Below are 9,296 nucleotides of genomic sequence, written 5' to 3' on the forward strand. Positions count from 1 at the left end.
GGAATAGGAAAATGAAAAGAAGAAGAATAGTAAGAATAAGAATAGGAATAAAAATAAGAGAATCAGAATAAAAAATTCCGTTCATCACAGGGAACAAGAAAATTAAGAATAAGAATAAAGAAATTCAGTTCATCACAGGGAAAAAGAAAATGAATAAGAAAAGAATAAGAATAAGAATAAGAATAACAATAACAATAGCAATAAATTTGTTCACCACAGGTGGCAGAAGAAGGGTTCGAAGGTGAAGAATTTGATTCCAGAGTGTGCTGCATGTCCATGCAAAGGGGAAATTGTCTGTTATCCCCCTGTGACCACGGGCTGTGGCCAGGCCAGCTCAAACTTGGGCCTTTCCGGGCAAAAATCTCAACCTGAGGACAGGGTTTGAGTCTGTGTGGAGAAAATGGGATGATGTGCTCACAGGAACTGGGCTGCATTTGAAAACTCTTTATTGTATTACAGAGCCTCTGGGTGTGCAAGTCCTCCTTGCCTCATCATCCAGTCGACTGGTTCAGACCCAAAACAGCTACCGCAGGCCGGGTTCATTTTGGTTTTAGAGAGGAATTTCATACACCTCTTTAGAGCAAACACTTCCCAGCACTTGGCAGCCTTCACCCAGCACATGTTGGCTTTCTCCTGAGATCCTTCACCAGCGGCAAGATTTTTCCCACGTGAAAAATGCACTTGAAGTCCTAAGTAGAAGAGATTTTTTTTCGGACGCAGCTCACCGGGGAGGGGAATGCCATTTCGGGGCCTGCCCCGGGAACACCCCCGGTGTCGCACTGTGCCGGGCATCCATCGGTGGGACCTGCTCTGGGGTCCCAGAGCCCCTCAGCAGCGCTGTGTTATCATCATCTGCAAAAATCGTGACTCAAGGCTAGTCGCTCTTGATCCCAGCAGAGGTGGCATGGAAGGGCACAGCAGCCCCGGAGTTGCTCGGGCACTGACCAGCAGCTGGGAATTCCCTTGGCAATCTCCTCAGCCCACTGGCTCCGTGTGTCCCCTGTGCCAGCCTGTGGGAAGCACCGTGGAGTCTCCACCCATCACCAAATGCATTTTCGGGGACTGCAGGCATTTCCCCTTGTGCTGGTGAAACACCTCTGTCAGACCCCTCCAGTCCCTCTCTTCTAAACCTTTCCTCCCAGACCCAAGAAGCCAATTGTTCTCGGTCATATTAATGTTTGTTTGGGCCCCAAGTTAGCGGCGTGTAAAGAGAAGAAGAGAAGAGTTGTGTTTGGGAAAAAGGACAGAGGAATCAGCCCCGGCATGGTGGAGGCAGAGCAAGTTCCTGCAGGTTTCAAGCCATGGGAGAGAGATGGTCTAAGGACCTGATCTTATCTCCAGAAGGCCAACAGAAGAGAAGTGGAACAGGATGAAACAGTTCAGGATACTTCTGTCATTTATCAAGCTTTGCAATCATGGTGCTGAGAACCGCTGATGGGAGGTTGATAGCATGTAGAGTTCCTCCTAAATCACCAGCAGATACTACCTTGTTACAGCAGTGGAGTAGCTATTTGACATCCCATTTGTACCCAGGTCCCAAAGAATTCAGCCTTCCGTGACCTATAAGCGTCAAAGCTCCTAAAACATGCCTGTTCCTGCAGATTGGGGGGATTACAAAGCTTCACAAGATGAGAGCAACGGAGAGGCAAAAGAGGAGGCCAGAAGACGAGTGGAGAGAGAAGCTAGACTGGAGTCATCCTTGGCCTTGAGATTGAGGATGGGGCCCAGGTTCCAACCAAGAACCTACAGGCACTTCCATGTGACACCTTTATTAGCGGTGTAATGTAAAGCGAGGTCTTAGGAGCTTAGATTTGACTGAGACTCCTGGTGAAGGAAAGGGAAAGTCAACAGAATAATTTTCAAAGGGGTTGACTTTATATCAAGCAAACCAGCTGTTTCTCATAGCAGCTTCCAGGGTGAGCCTGCAGAAAACCAGGCAAATAGTTGGGTCAGGCTGGAGAAGTGTGTGGGAACCAGTAAGTGGGACATCATAGACTCAGCAGCAGGGATGGAGAGGAGCAAGTGGACCTCGTAGTGCTGTGCAGAAACACGGTCTAGCGAGAGAATTAGCCTGGGAGAGAGGAATCACATCCTTCGGTGCTTTGGCTAGGAAGTATCTAGCAGGTGTCAGCAGTGATAGGAAGGAGACGGGGGCATTAAAAGGCCATACGAGGGTAGTGCTGGCACTTCCCTCTAGATCATTAGGGTCAGATGCAGATATGGACAGGGATTTCTGTGCTGTTGTCATAGGGCTGATACTGTCAAGCATGGGAGTGGTGTCTTTAAAGAAGACCTTAACTTCCCATCACGCTGCTAGCAACGATGAGATGTGGCTACTCCTGGACATAACATTCCGGTTTCTTCACTGAAGTGTCATTAATCCAACAGGAGGGAAGACTTTTTTGCTTGGCTTTGAAGCAAAAGAAGTAAGAAGATGTCCTTAATGTCCTTAAGAAGTAAGGACATTATAAAGGAATTTGTCATAGAAAATATCTTGGCTTGAATGCCCTCATGGTATTTCAATTTAAATTAAAAAGAAGGAGAAGTTAGCTTGCTGCTAACTTTTTCAGAAGGGGAATTTTGAGAAATTAGGGGAATTTTGAGAAATTAAGGTAATTAATCAGGGAAGTGAACTGAACTTACAACAATCTGGAATGCAATCCCAGGCAAGAGAGGGAACCTCTCAGGGGAAAGGCCAAAGCCTTAACTGGATGAAGAATTACCACAAAAAGAATATTAGGAATAACCACAAGCCTGCAATGGATGGAAAAAGGGATTAACCAGCAAAGAGAGGTTTATGTTAAAGGTCAGGCAGTGCAGGGGTAATGTGAGAATTGCCAAAGTCAAGCTGTGTTAGATCTTGCAAAGGAAATTAAAACAACTAGCAAAACGTTCGTGAGTCATAAATGAGAAAGGAAGAAAGAAACGTGGCTTCTGCATGCCCAGGGCATGGCGGAGTCTAAACATACTAAGACTACGTCCCTCAAATGAGGTGGCTGTTCGGTGTCAGGCTTTGGGAAGAAAGAGGATGCTAAATCTCAGGTGAAACTGGAGATGGATGTACATCAGGGTATGGAAATGAACACATCTAAAAGGGAAAGAACTCTCAAAAAGCTGGTGTATGCACATGGGAGAAACTGGACCAGCTCCATCCCAGAGTCAGGGAAGAAACAGCCATGAAATTGCAAGTTCAGCAGCAAGTATTTGAAATTAATCTATGGTGTTTTAGAAGCAGTACTGGAAAATAGTAATTTAAGAAAGGCAAAAAGATGCCCTGGGCAACTACAGCTCTGCTTGTCTACAGTAGGTCTGCCAAATTACATTCTTGTCAGAGAATTCTGCAAGCTTTCCTGAATAACTGATTTTCTAGCCAAAGGAGAGGCATTCAGTCGTATCTCGCTGGACTTGAGCACTTTTTTTATGGTGCCCCATGTGAAATTATTAGTTAAAATGGGGATGACAATACCTGCTGGGAGGAAACTGTGAGATGGGTAGCAAATGGACTAAGGGAGATCCCAGTGCTCTGTCTCAGTAAGGGTTTTCTCATGCTGCAGGGAGACAGCTCCTGGAGATCCCCAGAGATCAGTTTTGAGGCTTATTGAGTATTTCTGGCAATGCCAGTGGTACAAGATATAATATGCCAATGAACGTGTGGTAACATAAACATGTAATAGTTTTCCCCAGAAAAAAAAAAAAAAGGATTTGCATGTCATTTTGGAGGAACTGAACAACCCAGTGGAGTGGAATAGTAGAAATGGCAGGAAATTTAATAGGCCAAAAACCTTCGGTGTCTTGTTTCCCACCCCAGCCTGCTCTGGGAGGGTTGGAAAGTAATCACCTTCAGGGATGGATCTATCCCGACCAGCAGAGCATCTGTGTGTCCCGCAGTTTATTCTGCCACCTCTTTGTTACGTAGCAGGAACCAAAGCCCAGAGATGCTGAATGACTTCCTCCAAGCCGTGCATGAAATTAGAGATCACAAGGGCTTGAAGCATACCCCCAGGTACCACCTTGCACCGTACCAGCACCCAAGGTTTCTGCTGTGCTTCTCGCGTGGCCGAGCTGCCCATGCTGTCGTGGTGACACGGGGGGGATGCACCACGCTTGGACCATGCAGTGCTCATCTCAGCTCAGCCCAGGGAAGTCCTGGTAACAGAGACTGCCTCCCTGATGCTGCTGCCCAGTATGAAGCCTCTGGAGAAGCTGTCAGGAGCATCCCCTGCTGCGCCAACCGGGATTTCATTTAAGTGTGTCTTTTCATCTCGTTTCTAGTAGGAAGGGTCAGGAGGAACCTTTGGGGTTTGCTGCTCTTAGAGAAAACACCGTGAGAGCACATTTTCTCCCAGTGTTTCCAGCTGTAAATACCCTGGCTCACTCCTGGGACCATCCTGGCCAGGACATCCCCAGGCTCGGGAGGGGACCTGGCAATGAATAACCTGCCAAGCGTTCCGGAAGGGAGAGGAAGAGCCACGTGTGAGCCACATCCTTCTTTTAAGAATGAGTAGTCTCAGCCTCAGAGAGCAAAGTAAATTGCTTGAAGGTCAACAGGAAAATGATTAAAAATGAAAGCTTATCAGGCCAAAGTCCACCCCCAAATCAATGGGCACTCTTCTTCAAAAAATAACTTCTTCTGAAACAAATTATGAATTGTTATTATTTGCCAACTCCCTGTGGCCTGGATGCAGAGCCCACAAGAAGGCACTTCTCCCACCACACACCTGCAGCACTGAGCCATGGGCTTTGAAGAGCTCCCTGAAACACAAAATAGCAACGAAAACCAAGAGTCTAGTGAAATAACTCATACAGGGTCACCCAAAAACCAAGGCATCCAAAGCCTTGAGTCACTTCTGCACAGCTCAGCCCATCTGAAGATGCTTTCTGGCAAAAACCTCTGACAGGCGCATCGTGCAGCAACCGTTGTGAGCTGGTGAGCGGCAACCTCGCCGAGCAGCACGGTCCCCTGGGACTGGCAGCACATCACCCAGCCTGAGCATCGGTGACACGCTGCACTGTCCAGCTGCCCCAGACACACTGACACATAGATATTTTTTCCAGGAAAAAGGATTCCCTCCTGATGCTGCAGGCCTCTTCCCACCAGATCCCTGCCAAGAAAAGCAGTTGTTTAAGCAAGAGAAGAGAAAGCAGATCTGCTGTGATCTCAGTCGCTCCACCCCAGACTGCTGCGCCCTGAGGCTTGTGGAGGTGCCCTCTGGGTGATGCTGCTTTTGAATGGCACACTGCTGCATCCCTAACCAGAAATAGTTGCTGCAAGGCCCCCAAAGCTATAAATAATAGCGGTAGCGGTAGCGGTAGCAATAGCAATAGCAATAATAATAATAATAATAATAATAATAATAATAATAATAATATCAACCATTCTTACATATCCACCAGCAGACCTATCCATTTGTTGCAGCTTGCTTATTTTCAACCAGGAGATGTTGCTATAGGCAACATGGCAATGGGATCTGCTGTCTGGCAGAGCAGAATTGAAAAGGGAGTTGCAAATGCATCATGATATGTAATATTTCCACAGCAAAAATCCACCCAAGAATCACTGAGCACTTCCCCAAGGCAAGGGGACCTACCCCTGCAGCACCCTGAAGAGGTGGCTGCCTGCCATCCCCAGGGAGGCAGGTGCTCAGAGCCAGACCCTTAAATCCCTGTTGTCCCCTGGGAGGTGCAAAATTGGTCCTGGCTCCTGCCAGCACACCTACATGCCTCGGGGCAGCCAGCAAGGCTGGAAGCAAGCCCACCACTTAAGTGGATTTACTTGCTGTCCTTGAGACCAGCCCAAAGCACCTCCCTGGCTCACCAGGGAGTGGGGATCAGCCCTTCAGCTTGTCTCAGGCTGTAGATAAATCACAAACCTTTTATTTTTCATCCACAGAGCCATAAAAATAATCCTTGCAAGTGAGTTGGAGGACTCTGGAGAGGTTCCAGGTTTGGGACCCTCCTCCTTTTCATTCTCAGCAACATCAGCCCTTGGTGTCCCCCAGCCACAACATGCCAGGCGCAGCCCGGGGTACCTCGTCCCACTGGGACCTCCACAGCAGATGCAGGAGGGACCTCTGCACCAACGGAGCAGGCAGGTACCTAACCACCAGCTGGGTGCAAACACTGCAACAGTCCCACCTGGGATGTTACACCCCCCAAAAAAAAAAAACGGGCAAGGGGGTAAGCTCAAACACTGGACCCCCAGTTGCCCACAGTGCAACATTATTTGCCCGTTGGCCCTCTCCAGTCTGGTGAGCTCTAGCCAACGCTGCCCAGGGTGACAGCAAAGCCCAGCTCCGGGCACGCTCCAGGGACCGCGTACAAAAGGCACAGGGCCAGATCGGCACAGCCTGTCTCCTTCTGCCCCGCACGCTCCTCCAGCGCTATCCCAGCAGACTTCATGCTCTCAGACACCCATGTCTGCTTGTTAGCCACCACCCAGACACCCAACGCTCCTTGGTCTTGTGCTAGGAAAACCCCAGACCAGCAGGTTAAGGCACATTCCTTGCTTTATGGTGGAAACGTGAATAAAAATAAAAAAAGACACCAGTCAAACTAATGATAATGCCTGTGAGCCCCAGGAGTGCTGCGGAGGAGAGCTGGCCCAAGCGCTAGGTGATGGGGATGTGGCTGTATGGGAGGGAGCAACCCCTGGGAGTGGGGGCATCCACAGCGCCTGGGTCTCACGGCCATCCCCCCGCATCCCAGACACACGTCTTCACCTGGCACAGCCACCGGGGATGAGTCGTGTCCTGCTTAGCTGGCCCGGCAGGATCCGTCCACCTCATAGCGCCGGTCCAGCACTGCCATTTAGGTCAGGAAATAGGGTGGGAAGCAGACGCTGAACGTTAGCCGGGCGGTGCGTGCTCAAGACACCTCTCCCCAGCTCCGGGAGCACCAGCACGTGTTGGCGCTTGCCGGAGCTATTAAAACGGTCCAACGAAGCGTGCTCTGGAGGAGCAGGAGGTGAGGACTGCAGCGGGGCCAGCGCAAAGCGAGTGGCCACGGGGGCTGCGGGAGGCAAGGGAGGTTGGGGGTTTGGGAGAAGCCAAGCCCCCAGCCCACACAGGGGGTACCGAGGGAGGAGGAGGAGGAAGATGCGGGAGGAGCAGCACTGTGGATCCTTTGGTTTAATGGTGGCAAGCCTTTAGTTTACCTCTCGTAAGCACGAGAGGGCTTTCTCGCTCACTGGCTGCTGTGACACTGCTAACAACTTTTGCTAAACATTTTTCGATGCTCTAAATGCACAAGGTGATTCTGGAAACACAGTGCCAAAAATAGGGGCGGTGGATGCTCCCAAAGTCAGCAAAGACTGAATCACAGTCCTCAGGGTTGGACCCAGACGTGGAATATGGCTACTGCTGCATGAGATTGTGCCTTCCCATCGGTGATGCTGAGCCAGAGCATCCCAGCACAAGGGGACACTACACACGGAGCTGGGACAGAGCTGTCCCCGATGGGCAGGGAGGGACTTTGGCATGGGATGGGGTTTCAGGAGGGAGAGGGCTGTCTCTGGCAGAAGCACGGTGATTCCTGGGTGAGATGCCAGGGCTGCCAGGAGCCCCTTCAGCTCCAAAACCAGCTTATTGTTTGCAAAAGTCAGCAAAGCACATCTTCCCTCTGGTTTAGCTGGCCCGGGGCGGGATGCTCAGCTCGAGATTGTGATCAGAGGGAAGTGGGCAGAGGACATGAGTCCGGAAAAGAGCATTTCTTTGGCAGGGGGAGGTAATGGGAAGGTTTTGCAGTGGGCATGGGCTAGTGCAATGGGGCAATGGTTGCCCTGTTCGCTGCCCTTCTGACCCTCCGCTACCCCAGGGCTGAGAAGAGTACTAAAACTGGTCAGTCTTACATAAATAACAGCTTTTGCACTTTTCTTCTGGTTTTCCAAAGAAAGAGAGTTCTATTCCTGGAAAAGATGGGGACTTAAGAGAAATGACCTTTATGTAAAACATGACTTCTGTGTAAACAGAGATTATTCTAAATATTATTAAAATATTAGTCTGTGTTATCATGACCCAATGTTTTTCATAAGTGCCAGCCAGCAGTTTCAACAGAAGCTGAAAGCGCACTTCTTTTTTGTCTCCTGGAGATGAGTTTTCTTTGACCCTTCTGAATCAGCGAGTTGAAATGTTTTACTTGACTCAATGTTTTAATTTCCCTCAAACTTTTAAAATAGTTGGAGGCATGTGGAAAGGGAACAGAGTGCCGTAGCCTTGCCTCAGTCACTTTTGAGCCATTTGCTCAATCGTTTTAAAAGCAAAAAAGATACTCATTTAAAACACAAGCAAAAATATACTGTTTAAACAAAGCACAGAAAAATCTGATGCTGCCCTTCATTGCTAATGAGAGTTGTCCCCTGCCAGATAAACACTGCTTGTCAGAGAGGACTCAAAAATGCAGCGTGTAAATTGAGCGGGGACAAGAAAACATATAGTTTATATTAAAGGAGCTTGTTTTCATTTCTTTCTCTTGGGATCTCTGGCCTTGCCTTGACCCGTCATGCTGGGTCTTACAGCCTGGAACATGTAAGAGCCCCCTGGGCTGGAACAACAAAGAAGCCATTGCAAGAGATATCCCTGATGGGCAAACAAGGCTATTTTGTCTTCACCATGACCTCTGCACCGTACCCGGGTAGCATAAAAGGATTGTGAAGATGCAACTCAGCGAGCCCAAGGCTTGGCTTTGGGATCTGAATGCTTCAAAGCAAGGAAAAAAAAATTTGGGGGTGTTTTCATGAGCATTGGGCTCCTTCCACCTGCCTGGCATTGAGCAGAAGGGGTGACCCTGTGTTTCCACACAGGCTTTCACCCTCCCAGCTGCGCCCCGGTGAGTCCCACTCATTGTGGGACCCTTGTGGGAACTAGCTTTTGGCTAGTGGAAACCCAGGGGGTAGCCTGGGGTGAAAATGCTTTGAGAAGAAACAAGGTATAGGCGTAATGACGAACACATGGACTTGGGGGAATTCAAACATCGCAGCTCGAAACTTGTTAGAATGTCCTAAGTCAGTGGCCAGGTGAAAATAAATGAGAAGGGTTCAAAGCAGCTTCTGGAAAATGAGTTTTCCTGATGGGAGGGGAGCCAGCGTCTGCAGGACTGGTTGCGGCATGCTGGGTTTCCCCCCCTACACGGTACTCATGCCGAAGGGCTTTGGCACGTGTGCCCCAGGGAACGGCATTTTCCCCTGTGGTACAGGGTGTCCTGGAAAGCAGCTTGGTCGGCCTCTCCTCTCGCTGAATTGATGACTCGAAGGTCTCAGGGGAGAGGAGCACAGATACACTTTCTCTTCTCTTTCCACATCC

Source organism: Gavia stellata, chromosome 1, assembly GCF_030936135.1.
Source record: "Gavia stellata isolate bGavSte3 chromosome 1, bGavSte3.hap2, whole genome shotgun sequence".
Classification (NCBI taxonomy): domain Eukaryota; kingdom Metazoa; phylum Chordata; class Aves; order Gaviiformes; family Gaviidae; genus Gavia; species Gavia stellata.